The 12,284-nt window shown below is 41.9% G+C and overlaps 1 pseudogene; it reads right to left on the reverse strand.

Moving 5' to 3' along the window:
* Window positions 1-201: 201 nt before the first annotated feature.
* On the reverse strand, window positions 202-885 carry LOC102846101 (annotated as a pseudogene).
* Window positions 886-12,284: the final 11,399 nt, after the last annotated feature.

Raw genomic sequence — 12,284 nt, forward strand, 5'->3', positions numbered from 1 at the left:
AAACATTCCCCCACAAATATTTGACTTCAAATCTGATCAGAATACAAACTAGCATGTGTGACTTTGCAGAAGTATAAAGGGCAGGCACCAGGAAGTGTGTCACTGGTGAGAGCGGGAGTTGGGAGGAGGAGACATCTACATGCTTCACTGAGCTGGAGAGCGGGTCCTGGCGGCTCCGGAACTCCCTGGTGTCTCAGCGCTCTACTTCCCAGACAGCTGCTCATAGAGCTTGGGCACGTAGTCATCCCATTCTGCCTGGTAGCAGGTGCCAGCAACCACGGAGCCGAGCTCGTACTTTTTGCGGAAGGAGGCCACCTTGAACTTGCCCCGGTGGTCTCCGGAGTGGTTGCTCAGAATGGGCTCATCACACTTCAGGGGCCTGTCCTGCTTGTAAACCAGCCACACGTAGCGGTGGAGACCTGTGCCCTTGGGAGGCCCAGAACCCACATAATCGGAGAGGACTGTGCCACTAATGATGTCGCTGCCTTTTATGTTGACGACCAGAAAATGATGCCATTCCCTGAACTCGGGGTCCTTCCTGCTGGGAGCATCTGGGTCTGTCAGGACCAAGGTGTAGAGTTTACCTGATTCGAGGCCATCTCATGTGATACTGGTGGGGCGGTTCTTCACCTGGGTGGGCGTCAGCACTTTGCCCAGCTCATCGATCTCCACCCACCCCGCCCCGCCGTATTTGATCTGCAGCGGGTGCTGCGGCTGCTCGTCCACCTCCTGCAGGCTCAAGGGCCCGGACCACTTGCTGAGGTCCACCGGATCGAGGGGTCGAGTTGGGGTAATAGCAGAGAGAGTGGCAGCAAGCACAGGGCAGCACAGGACACCAGCACGCACTCTGTGTGTCCCAGTTACTGCCGCAATACGTCTTTTCATTTCCTGGCTTCTGGTGCCAAGAGTGTTGATTGTGAGCCAAGCAGACTAAAGCTGTGAACAGTCTCAATCTCTTCACCATCCATCCTGATGCTGCCAGTTGGTCCAGTGGTGAGAATCTTTGTCTCCTTGACAATGAGCCTCAATCCATATTGAAGGCTGCAGTCCTTGACCCTCTGCAGTGAACACTTCAGGTCCTCAGTTTCAGCAACCAGGGTTGTGTCATCTGCATAATGCAGATTGTTGATTGGACTTCCGCCAATCCTGATGCTGCATTTCTCCTCATAGAGCCTAACCTCCAGATGATCTGTTCTGCATACAGGTTGAAAAGGTATGGAGACAGGGCACATACCTGGCTTACTGCCTTCCCAATTTTGAACCATGTATTGTTTCCTTGCTCTGTTCTGACGCCTGCCTCTTGGTCCAAGTATAGGTTTCACATTAGCACGATCAAGTGTTCTAGGATTCTCATTCTTCTCAGAGTCAGCCACAGTTTGTTATGATCCCACAGTCAAATGCCTTTGTATAATCAATGAAGCACAGATAGACATTCTCTCGTACTCCCTGCTTTCAGCCAAGATCCATCTAACATTAGCTACAATATCCCTAGTACCACGACCCCTTCTAAACCCAGCCTGGACTTTTCGGCAGTTCTCTGCTGATGTGCTGTCCCAGTCATTTTTGGATAATCTTCAGTAGAATCTTGCTTGCATGTGAAATCAATGATGTTGTTATATAGTTTCCACACTCTGTTGGGTCACCTTTCTTTGGGATGGGAACAAATATAGACCTCTTCCTGTCAGTTGGCCAAGTGGTTGTTCTCCAGATTTCTTGGCACAACTTTGTGAGCACATCCAGGGCAACATCTGTTAGATGAAATATGTCAATTGGTATACCATCTATACCACTTTCTGGAAATAGTGCATCAAATTGATAAATGGGAAATAGTATATGTAATTTCTGCCAATAATATTTTTATTCTATAAGGAGAAAATGAAATACTTTTTCTTTTTCATTACCATCAAGTCAGAAGCTCTTAATCACATGGGAGGAGATTGCCACTCTTTTTTCCTGAAGAGCAGTGCAAGCAGTCTGAAATGCCGGAATATGGCCTAGTGATAATGAAATAATGTTATAGACCATTAAACCGACTCAGAGCTGGCCCTCCAGTGGGTTTTCAGAAGTAGTAAACTATAGGGAGGAGAATGCCCATCTTTCTCCACGGAGCAGCTGATGGATTCGAACCATGAGCCTTTGGTTGGTGGTTTAATTCCCTGCCACTAAACTGCAATACTTATAACAACCAGTACTCCTAGGTGACAAGTCCCATTTTTTTATTTTATTTTATTTTATGTCTTGTTAAATTTTCCTTTTTTTCCTTATTGAAACATAGAGGTTAAATAAACTGGCTCAACATTTCATGGAAGTTAGAGACGGTATTCATATACTGATTAGAGTATGTTTTCTGAACAGCATGTTTTCTAGGAAGTCAGCTGCCATGGTTATTGGGAGCTGTGGCCTAGGGATAAAGAACTGCCCTAAAACACATGGTTCAAAACTATCAGCCACTCCTTGGGAAGAAGATGTACAATATCCTCCCACGCCATTTACAGCCTCTCAAAACTCATTTGAGAGTCAGCTATCCATTGGTTCTGAGGACAGCAAAGAACCATAATAAATAACCATTTATGTCAGCATAAATGAATAAGTCAGAGACACGAAGCTGGAAGTTAAAATAGACACTAAGAATTTTTAAAGCTTAGGCTAGACACCAGATGCTTAAACTAGCAATACTCATATTCCAGCATCTCTGAGAGTCACTCTAATGAGATCCCTCAGGATTGTTGAAGCTCACTGCAGGGCCCCATGCCTAGGCTTTCTCACTGAAAAGTCTATGTGGGGTTTGAGGATTTGCATTTCTAACAGATTCCCAGTGATAGTGCTGCACTTTGAGAACTACAGATCTAAACACGGGAGTTCTGTGGTTACGTCCTGTGGAGTTGACTCCAACTCAACAACCCTGTGAACAACGTATCAGACCCTTACCCCATCCTGTGCCCTCCTCATATCTCTGATAAGCTTGATCCCATTGTTAGGCTGTATCAATCAGTCTGTCTCATTAAGGATTGGCCTCATTCTCAGACCCTTCCCCTTTTCCAGCATTGATGTCTTTTTGCAAGAACAGTATCCTGACATGTTCAAAGGTTGTGAGATGAAGTTTCACTGTCCTTGCCTCTAAGGAGCACCCAGGTAGCACTTCCTCCAAGAGAGACTTGTGTTTGTTTTTCTGGCAGCCCCTGGCTATTCAGTACTCTCCTCCAATTCCACAATTCAAAGGCACTGATTCGGCTTCTGTCATCCTTATTCCTTGCCAACTTTCAGAAACATAGCTCTGTGGCATAGAACTCTGTAGGCAGCACCTCTTTGGCAGTTCAAATCCATCCCCTGCTCTGAGGAAGAAAGATGGGCAAATCTCTTGTGCGATTTGCATGCACTGAAAACCTGCTAGAGGGTCGACTATGAGTCAGTTCTGACTTGATAGCAATGAGAGAGAGCTTCCTATCTCTTATATAGACCCTGAGCTCTCCTTCCTTTTACATTAATGCATAAACAGAATCCCTTAGTCTCTCCATGACAATACTGACTTTTTCTTGAAAACAAACCATATCCTAGTGCTTCTTGCTTAAACATTTTAATTTCCTATATTTTTTCGGTTGCTGTCAAATCAATATTTAATCATTCAGCTGCTCTGTGGGGCAGAAGATGGATAGTATCCTCCCATGTGATTAGCTGCCTCTAAAAGCCCACTGGAGGGTTAGCTACTGAAGTGTTGGCTCTGCCTCGAGGACACAACAGATTAGTCTATAAGACTTTTCACACTCTGTACCTGTTCTCAATCTTGCCATTGTTAACATGTTGGCAGGGTGTTTTATCATCCCTTTTCTCTCTGTCATGTTATAGACATCATGGTACTTGACCCCTAAGTACTTAAGCTTCAGTCTTAAAATACAGACATTGTCTCATACTCTAAATTTAACACTGATACAGACTTATTTAATCATTCCTTATTTTCCCCAATGTTTCCAAGATTGCCTTTTATTCCTAAAACAAAGTCAAGCTGTTTCTGTTTTCAGGATATGGAAAGAGGATTTGTGGAATGTTAATCTTCCACAGAACACAGTTTAGGGTAAAGTAGTTTGTATTGTGTTCATTTAAATTTGCCCCTGCTCGTGTTATTTAGTAAATGTTAATACTTTATTTAAAAATATACTTTCTTTTGTAAGGAGAAGCAATATTGACTGAGTGTATGCTTTATCAGTGGCACCTCTCAGTTATGTTTCTTGCAGGAGAAAGCAGAACCACAATTACCAGAACATGCCTGTTGAAACAGCAAGGATAATTCCTAGCCCTTCCCCCAGATTTAAATAGTAAACAAAACCTTAAAATACACATTTTTTTAATTGTTATTTGAGAGAATATTTACAAAGAAAATGCATTTTTCCATTCAACCATTTTTAGTTTACTTTTTAACCAAAAAATTATCCATTTCAAGTGTATAAATTGAAAAATACTGATTGCTAATAGTATACTCTCCTCCCCAAAATAATAATATACCCCCAATGTTATTGTTCTATGTTGTCGATTGCTTGTGACTCCTAGCAACCCTATTTTCAGTAGACCTGAAAACTCCTCTGTCCTGTGCCAACCTTACTGTCTCTAACACACCTACCCCATTGCCCCAGTGACTGAATCAATTCATCTCATCCAGGGTCTTTCTCTCCTGCGCTGTCCCTCCACCCTCCCAAACATGATGCCCCTCTCCAAGGACTGGTCCCTCCTTGCAGCATGTTTAAAGTAGGTAAGACAAAGCTTCAGAATCCTTGCCTCCAAGGAGCAGCCCAGTTTAACCCTCTCCAGGATGAACCTGTTTGTTTTCTTAACAGTCCATGGTACCCTCAACACTCCTCTACATCACCATAGCTCAAAGGTGTCAATTCTCTTTCTATCATCCCTAGTCATTGTCCATTTCTCTGATACATAGCAAGCAGTTGAGAAGAATATGGCCTGGATTAGGTGTACCTTAGTCTCCAGACTTTGTTGCTTTTCAGTATTCTGGAGAGGTATTCTGATAGCTGACTTTTTAAAAAATTATATTTTGCCCCACAACAATAGCAAATTTCAACAGGGCAACAAACAACAAATGCTAGCCAGGTTGTGGGGAGATTGGAACTCTTATCACATCTGGTGGGAATGTAAAATGGTATAGCCACTATAGAAGGCAGTATGGTGCTTTCTCAAAAAGTTGGGAAGAAAGATGCCATTTGACCTAGTAATTCCTGAGAATATACCCAGAGCTAAGACTCAAAACAAATGTTTGCACACTCATATTTATTGCTGTGTTATTCATCATAACAAATAAATGGAAGCAACTCAAGTACCGATCAACAAACGGATGGGTAGAACAAATTATTTACACAATGAAATGTTGCACAGCACTGAAAAAGAATGAACTCATTACACAACTTGAGGGAGGATGGAAGACATTGTGTTAATTAAAATAGTCATGAAAGGACGAATACTGCATAACACTGCTGTTTTAAAATAGAACAGACATGGAGGGGTTTGGGAGAGAACGGGAAAAGAGCAGATATTGAACACTGCAGAGAACAGATAAGGGAAAGAACTACTGAAAGGGATCTATGATTAGACATTTTATGTGTAAGAACAATCTGGAACAAGGGTGCATTGCAGGTGGGCTGAGGACGGGGAGAAAATATATAAAATTTTTAAATAAAACTATATTTCTATATTCTATGTTACATCTAATATATGTTCTACTTAAAGGAAATTTGGAAAATTCAGAATATACTATGTCTTTATGTTCATTAGTATGAATTTTTGAAGCAAAGGATTGGCATGCTACAAATAGCATTTTAGGGTCTAAACCTTTGAAAAATAAGTTTAAAGAATGTGTGACTTTAATAGAAAAAGGGAAAGGCCAGTATAATCCAAAGAACCATCATAAGTGACAAATGTCCTAGTGCTCATTTGATTAACAAGAACTTTCTATTACACAGAGTTCCATGACAAATAATGCTTAACACATGTTTGGAAATCATCCCAGACAGAATCCCAGCGCCTCTGCTGATTTAGAAGGTGTGGTAAAGTTTTTGAGTTAGAGAAGCATTTGGATCCTAATTTCTAATTTATTAGTTGTGTTACCCCCTAAATTTCTGCATTTTATGAATTAGGTGCTAATAGGATCACTAGAGTTCTTTACTCGCTCATTGCCATTAAGTTGCAGACAACTCATAGCTGACCCCTCAGCTGCTTCCAAAGGGTGTAAATCACAGGGAAATAAAGGGCCCAACTTCCTTCCAATGAGCTGCTGGTGGATTCAAACTCCAGAGAGGCACTGCCTTGGGGTTGACAGCACAACTCCTTCCCACTAGGCTACCTGAGCTCCTGAGTTATTCACCAGGGATCTTTTCCAAAGAGAATGGAGGAAACTGAGCATGCATACTCCTCCTTATGTGTAACAAATATTACTGTGATATAGATGTCTGTCATCATTCATCACTTCTCATATGACTAGATCAATTGTAGTATTTTCCAGACCTTAATCTTAGTAATCTAAGATTTAGGGAAATTCCAGTTTTAGCCAAGCACTCAGAGAATCCTCTCTACTCCCTCCAAAATAACAAGTCTCTAACTTTGCTCTGGAATCATTTTAGTGCCTAGAGAGCTTTTACGTTTTATTTCCTTTCTTCCTGGACTATCTAGGGACTATGCTCATTCATATTCAACTTCTACCTATACATCACATTTTTATTATTTCATTCCAGTCATTCTATTTTTGGTGTCTATACACCGGATCTATTTGTCAACTATATAACAACTCATTGCTTTGAAGGGGGAGTCAATTCATAGCTGACCCTCAGCAGATTTTCAGAGTCTGTAAATTGCACATGAGAAAACTGTCCATCTTTTCCCAATGGAGTTGCTGGTGTTTTCAAGCTTTCTACCTTTGGGTTGGGTTAGCAGGGCAACTCCTTACCCAGTAGGCCTCCAGATCTCCCTACTAAATAGCCTACTCTTGTTATGTGCCATTGAGTCAACCACGACTCACTGCGATCCTATGAAAAATGGATCTGAACCTAGCCCTATCCTGAGCCAGCCTCACCATCTCTGACACACCTGAGCCCATTGCTAATCAATTTGTCAATCCAGCTCATCCAGAGTCTCCCTACATGTTTATAGGTTCCGTGTGTGGATGCCAGCAACAAAGCAGGTGTCCAATATTCTTCCTCTCTGCCAACACACAGTAAATCCTGCCCATCCTAACTTTTCAATATCTTTTTAATATTTGAACTTCATACTCACTGTTATGCACATGAGAGCTTGACAATGAATAGGGATAACAGAAGAAGAATTGAGGCCTTTGAGCTGTGGTGATGAAGAGAACAGAATATCCCATGGACTGCCAAAAGAACAAATAAATATGTCTTGGAAAAAGTACAGCCGGAGTGCTCTTTGACGGCAAAGATGATAAAGCTTCACCTCACATACTTTGGGCATGTTGCTTGCTAGGAGGGGCTATTCCTTGGAGAGGAATGATGCTGGGAAAGGGAGATGGTTGGCGAAGGAGAGAAAGACACCCAACCAGATGGATTGACACAGTGAATGTTGCAGTGGGCTCCAGTGTTTCAGGCCCTGTGAGGATGGCGCAGACTACGACAAGATTCAGATCTGTCGTTCATGGCATCACTATGGGTCGCACTCAACTTGATGGCGTCTAACAACAAAATGTATGGATGGAATTACTCAGATCTCAATATGTTCAAAACTCAATTTGTGCTCTTTATCCAGTATTACAAGTGACAGAAAACAGAGCTAGCTGAAACAAAAAGAACCAGAATAAAGAGGTTTTACCAAGAGAATTCAGGTGAGATGACAGAATGTAAGGACAGGAATAAAGACGCTGAGAACCTGCCAAGACTCCTCCTTATTCTTAGTCTCTGCTTCTTTTAGGTGGGCCTGCTTGCATTGTCTCTTTCTCACTTACTCATATACATACCATTCAAATAATTACTAATAGTATTATAGCTGTTCTCTCATCTCCTGTTGGGATATGGCTGCCTATGGCACAGTTAAAACTTGGAACCACATTTAAAAATCCTGGCTTTCTTTAAGTCTTTGTCACAAATTTCCTGAAGAATATATTCAGCTAGTGCAATGTGTTTAATTGTGCACTTAAGCCAGTGAGCTTATGTGTTGTGGACTCATCATTTGAGGGTGGGGACATTCCTTTCAGAAGACAAAATTGCTCATTACTTAAGGAGAACTCTCAAATCCTATCTGACTGGATTCTTTTTCCTGTTTAGTGATAGTCCAGTCACCCACGTCAGCAATATGGCAGTGGTCCAATATTCCTCTGCCAACACACAGCAAGTACTGCCTGTCCTAATTTTTCCATATATTTTTATATCTGAACTTCATACCCATTGTTAGTGCTATTTTTGGACCCTCATAATCCGCTGCTTAGGGGCTCTGGTGGCATAGTCTGTAGGGAGTTGCATTGCTAATTTAAGATGGTGCTTCTCTGGGATTCAGGTCCACCGCCAGCTCTCCGGGAGAAAGATGGACAATCTCCTCCCATGCGCTTCCAGCCTCTAAAAACTCCCTGGAGGGTAAGCTATGAGTTGGACCTGACCTCAGGCAATAAGTGTGTGTTTTTTGAGTAATCCCTTGCTTAAATTATTATTATTTCTCTGTCTTCAAGCTCCACCCTATTAATAGATTTCTTTTTCTAAATTCTGTTCTGAGGAGATTTTTGAACAAAGTTCTGAACCTACTGAGATAAAGCTGTTAAGCAGAAATTAGATGGTTGCTGTTTACTGACAGAACAGTTGGAGACTGCAGAAGGCGATCTACAACAGCCTCTCCCTGAAGCCTCTCCTTACCAGCCAAGAGCATGCGCTTTCTGCTCAGAAAGGAGCTGAATAACACACAGCCTGTTTCTATTCCCAAATGTCCCAGTCAGTTCACTCAGCCTCTTCTGAAAATGAGTAAGTGGGTGGAGTGATGAAGGAGCTCCTTCACATGAACGTCAAGAGTGGGAATCCAGCGTTCACCCTTAGCATTTTGAATCACTGCTGACACCCAGCATGGGGTAATGTGTTCTTGGCTATTGCTGCATATTTGTTAAGAGTCTAAGCATCTGCCTGTTGAGTTGTAGCCAAGAAAGAGAACATGGGAGTTGACTCCCTGATGCTGAACAAGATGGGGCTGTAGCCCCTGACCTGGCTGATTCAAGATTATGTTTGGACGGTAACTTGTTAGTTACTGCCAACTAGAGTGCCGTTATTAAAAATGGCTTTCAATTTCTTATTCCAGTGTCTGTTCACGCAGGTGACACATTTTCTTCTTCCAGTCCAAAGAAAGGTTGAGTAAGGCAGCTAATTAGCCAAACCTTGTTGCTGTGAAACACCAGCGAGTTGGAACGAACCCATAACTGGACCCCCCAACAGGTTTTCAGAGACAGTAAATTGCACAGAAAGAGATTGCCCATCCTTCTCCCGTGGATCAGCTGGTAGATTCAAACCACGTTCCTTTGGAGTTGCAGCACAGCTTCTTACCACTAGGCTATCAGAGCCAAACCTTAGGTAATAGGAAATATTTATCAAAGGCAGGTGATATTGCAACACAACTGGACGTAGATGGTCAGTTATCAAAGGCAGGTGATATTGCATCACAACTGGACATAGATGGTCAGTGATGAAAGAACTGAAGATTTACAGGGACAATACAGCTCTATGCTTTTTTGTTCATTTGATTTGGTTTTTATACCATAGCTCCTCAAGATATGAACATAACCAGGACTGTTTTCCTGCTGAAAAGGGCCATGTTACTAAGTCAAAAGAGAAATTATCAGATGCTAAATATATACATGAGAAAGAGAGTGAGGCACACACCAGAGAGAATAAAAATTAGAGATTTATGGGGATATTAGGATTTCAATTCTAATCTCTAGTTTAGAATTAAAGACAGAATAGTTTAAATAATAACTTGTATACCCTCCAGGGGAGTCCCTGGATGATAGATATAGTTAAGCATTTGACACTGAAAAGGTCCCTATTAAAGTACATCCATCAAAAGTGCCTTGGAAGAAAGCCCTTTAATTTTTCTTTTTTAAAATCAGAACATCATGCTGAGTGAAATATCTCAGTCACAAAAGGACAAATACTGTACAGTGCCACTGTTGTAAAATGAGACTGACATCGGGGTTGGGAGGAGAGTGAGAAAGATGGGATTAATTATGTATACTGCATTGAAACAGTTAGGGGAGAAAACTGTTTAAAAAGGATATGATTAGAGATGATTAGGTACTATTGTCATGACAGGAGACCAGAATGAAGGCTGAATAGTGGAGTGGACTTGGGGGGAGGGATTGTATAACAAGGAAAGAATTTTACTTTTCAAAGAGGAGAGAACTGGGTGGGGAGGTTGGACAGGGAGAAACATGCAACAATGAATGAATAGAAATCTAAAGTCTCTGTAGACTTTCATTAAAATGAATAATAATAATAAAGAGAAACAAACAAAGACCATTATTGTAGAAATAGATAACTAGTAAAATGTGTATGAGGAACCAAAGATGGGAGGGGAGAAAGAGAGGGGTGAGGGTGAGCATGGGGCATCATCACATCTAGAGGGAGGGATGGGTAAAGGAAATGGGAAAGATCTGGTGTGAAAAGCAGTGTGTATGAACTTTGTATCCAAACAAGTATAAAATAAAAATTTTCTTTTAAAAAAACCCAAAGAACACAACAACAAAAAAACTCCACACACACATACAAAGTTAGCCATTGCAAACCCTGTGAGGCATCCTTCTACTCTGACATATGTATGGGACCCCCTCAATTTAGACTATACATGTGGCAACTGTCATACTCTCCAATGCTATTTTAGAGTTGGATAGACTTTATCACACATTAAACACATAACTTTAGCAAGCTCTTTGGTTCCTATAAAACTTTGTTTTCTCATTTATATAACATGAGATAATAATTGTAATTATATCTTAAAGTAAATATACTATGCTTCCTGGCGTCCATTGATTACAATGTGGTGAGACTTTAAAGAAGAAAAATCAGAAAACCCCTAAGCTAACACCTTGAGTGGCATCTTGTGAGAGAGGTCCTGAATCACAGGGCTTGGCTAAGCTGCTCCAGATTCCTGCCCAAGGAAACCAGGAGGTAATAAAGGGGCAGTGTTTTAAGATGCTTCATTTTTATTAATCTGTTAAGGTGTGATAAGTAATAAAGGTGCAAAATAAGAGCTTTCTTTTGTGGGGCTTATGGACTGAAACAGGTGTTGCAAGTATGAAGAGGGTTACAAAAAAGAGTGCAAAGGGTATGCTGCCTGACACACAATGGTCCCTCCTTACCCTATGGAGAGCCCCTCTCCCCACTCCCCTGACCATGTTTGTATAAAATGACCTTCCCCAGAAACAACTGAGTGGGCAGGGATCAGGGGATGGGTAAGAGTAGGGTCAATCTGGGCCTTTCCCCCAGCACTTTTGAGGGAAGGACTGCTTTCTGTCCTACTTAAACTAATCCAGTGGGGCAGGGTTAGACAAACCCTCGAACTCATTGCCACTGAGAGTGGAACCAAAATCATAGTTGACCCTATGCCAAGATTTCAGAGGTATGAAAGCCATCTTTCTCCTGCAGAGCCATTGGTGTATTCAGAACGGCCTGTGGTGAATCACCTTTGGACTGGCCTTTGTGTTGACAGAGTAACTCTCTACTGACTAGGTCAGCAGAAGTCCCTAATCCTTTGAACAGCAAGAATATAAACCCAGGAGCTGTAGGGTAATTGCCATAAGGGCAAGAAGCTGAGAGGAGAAAAGAAAGAGACATACGGGAGCAGAGATTCACCGTGTGGCGTCCTGGCTGCTTTTAGCTCTGTCTTCATCCACCCAGGACCAGGCTGCACTCTCACTCTTGGTTTCTAAAACTCCCCTCTCAATACCACTTTCCTAGAGAAATTCCCAGGGACCCGAAGCCCTCAATCAAAGCAACACAGCCTATCAGCGAAAACGAATTCTATTCAGTCTTTATTTACACCTCTTGAAGAATGTCTAAGATTCTCATGCTCGCTGTAGCTCTGCTTCTGCATCTCTCATTCACTAAACCTCTCCCTCTCCAGAGCTCTTGACTTCCCTTAATGTTCTCATCTTTCTCCCTCTTACAAATGACACACTTTCACTTCCAGCTAATAAAAATGGCTGCATTTCTGGCTTAAATCCTGCTAGTATGCCCTATGGAGGGCAAGGGGCAGAGATCCTAAAGGGGTGTGTGTGTGTGTGTTTATGTGTGTGTGTGTGTGTATATATA

The sequence above is a fragment of the Elephantulus edwardii genome, unplaced genomic scaffold (assembly GCF_000299155.1).
Source record: "Elephantulus edwardii isolate Elephantulus edwardi_28Jun2011 unplaced genomic scaffold, EleEdw1.0 scaffold00057, whole genome shotgun sequence".
In the NCBI taxonomy this organism is placed as follows: Eukaryota; Metazoa; Chordata; class Mammalia; order Macroscelidea; family Macroscelididae; genus Elephantulus; species Elephantulus edwardii.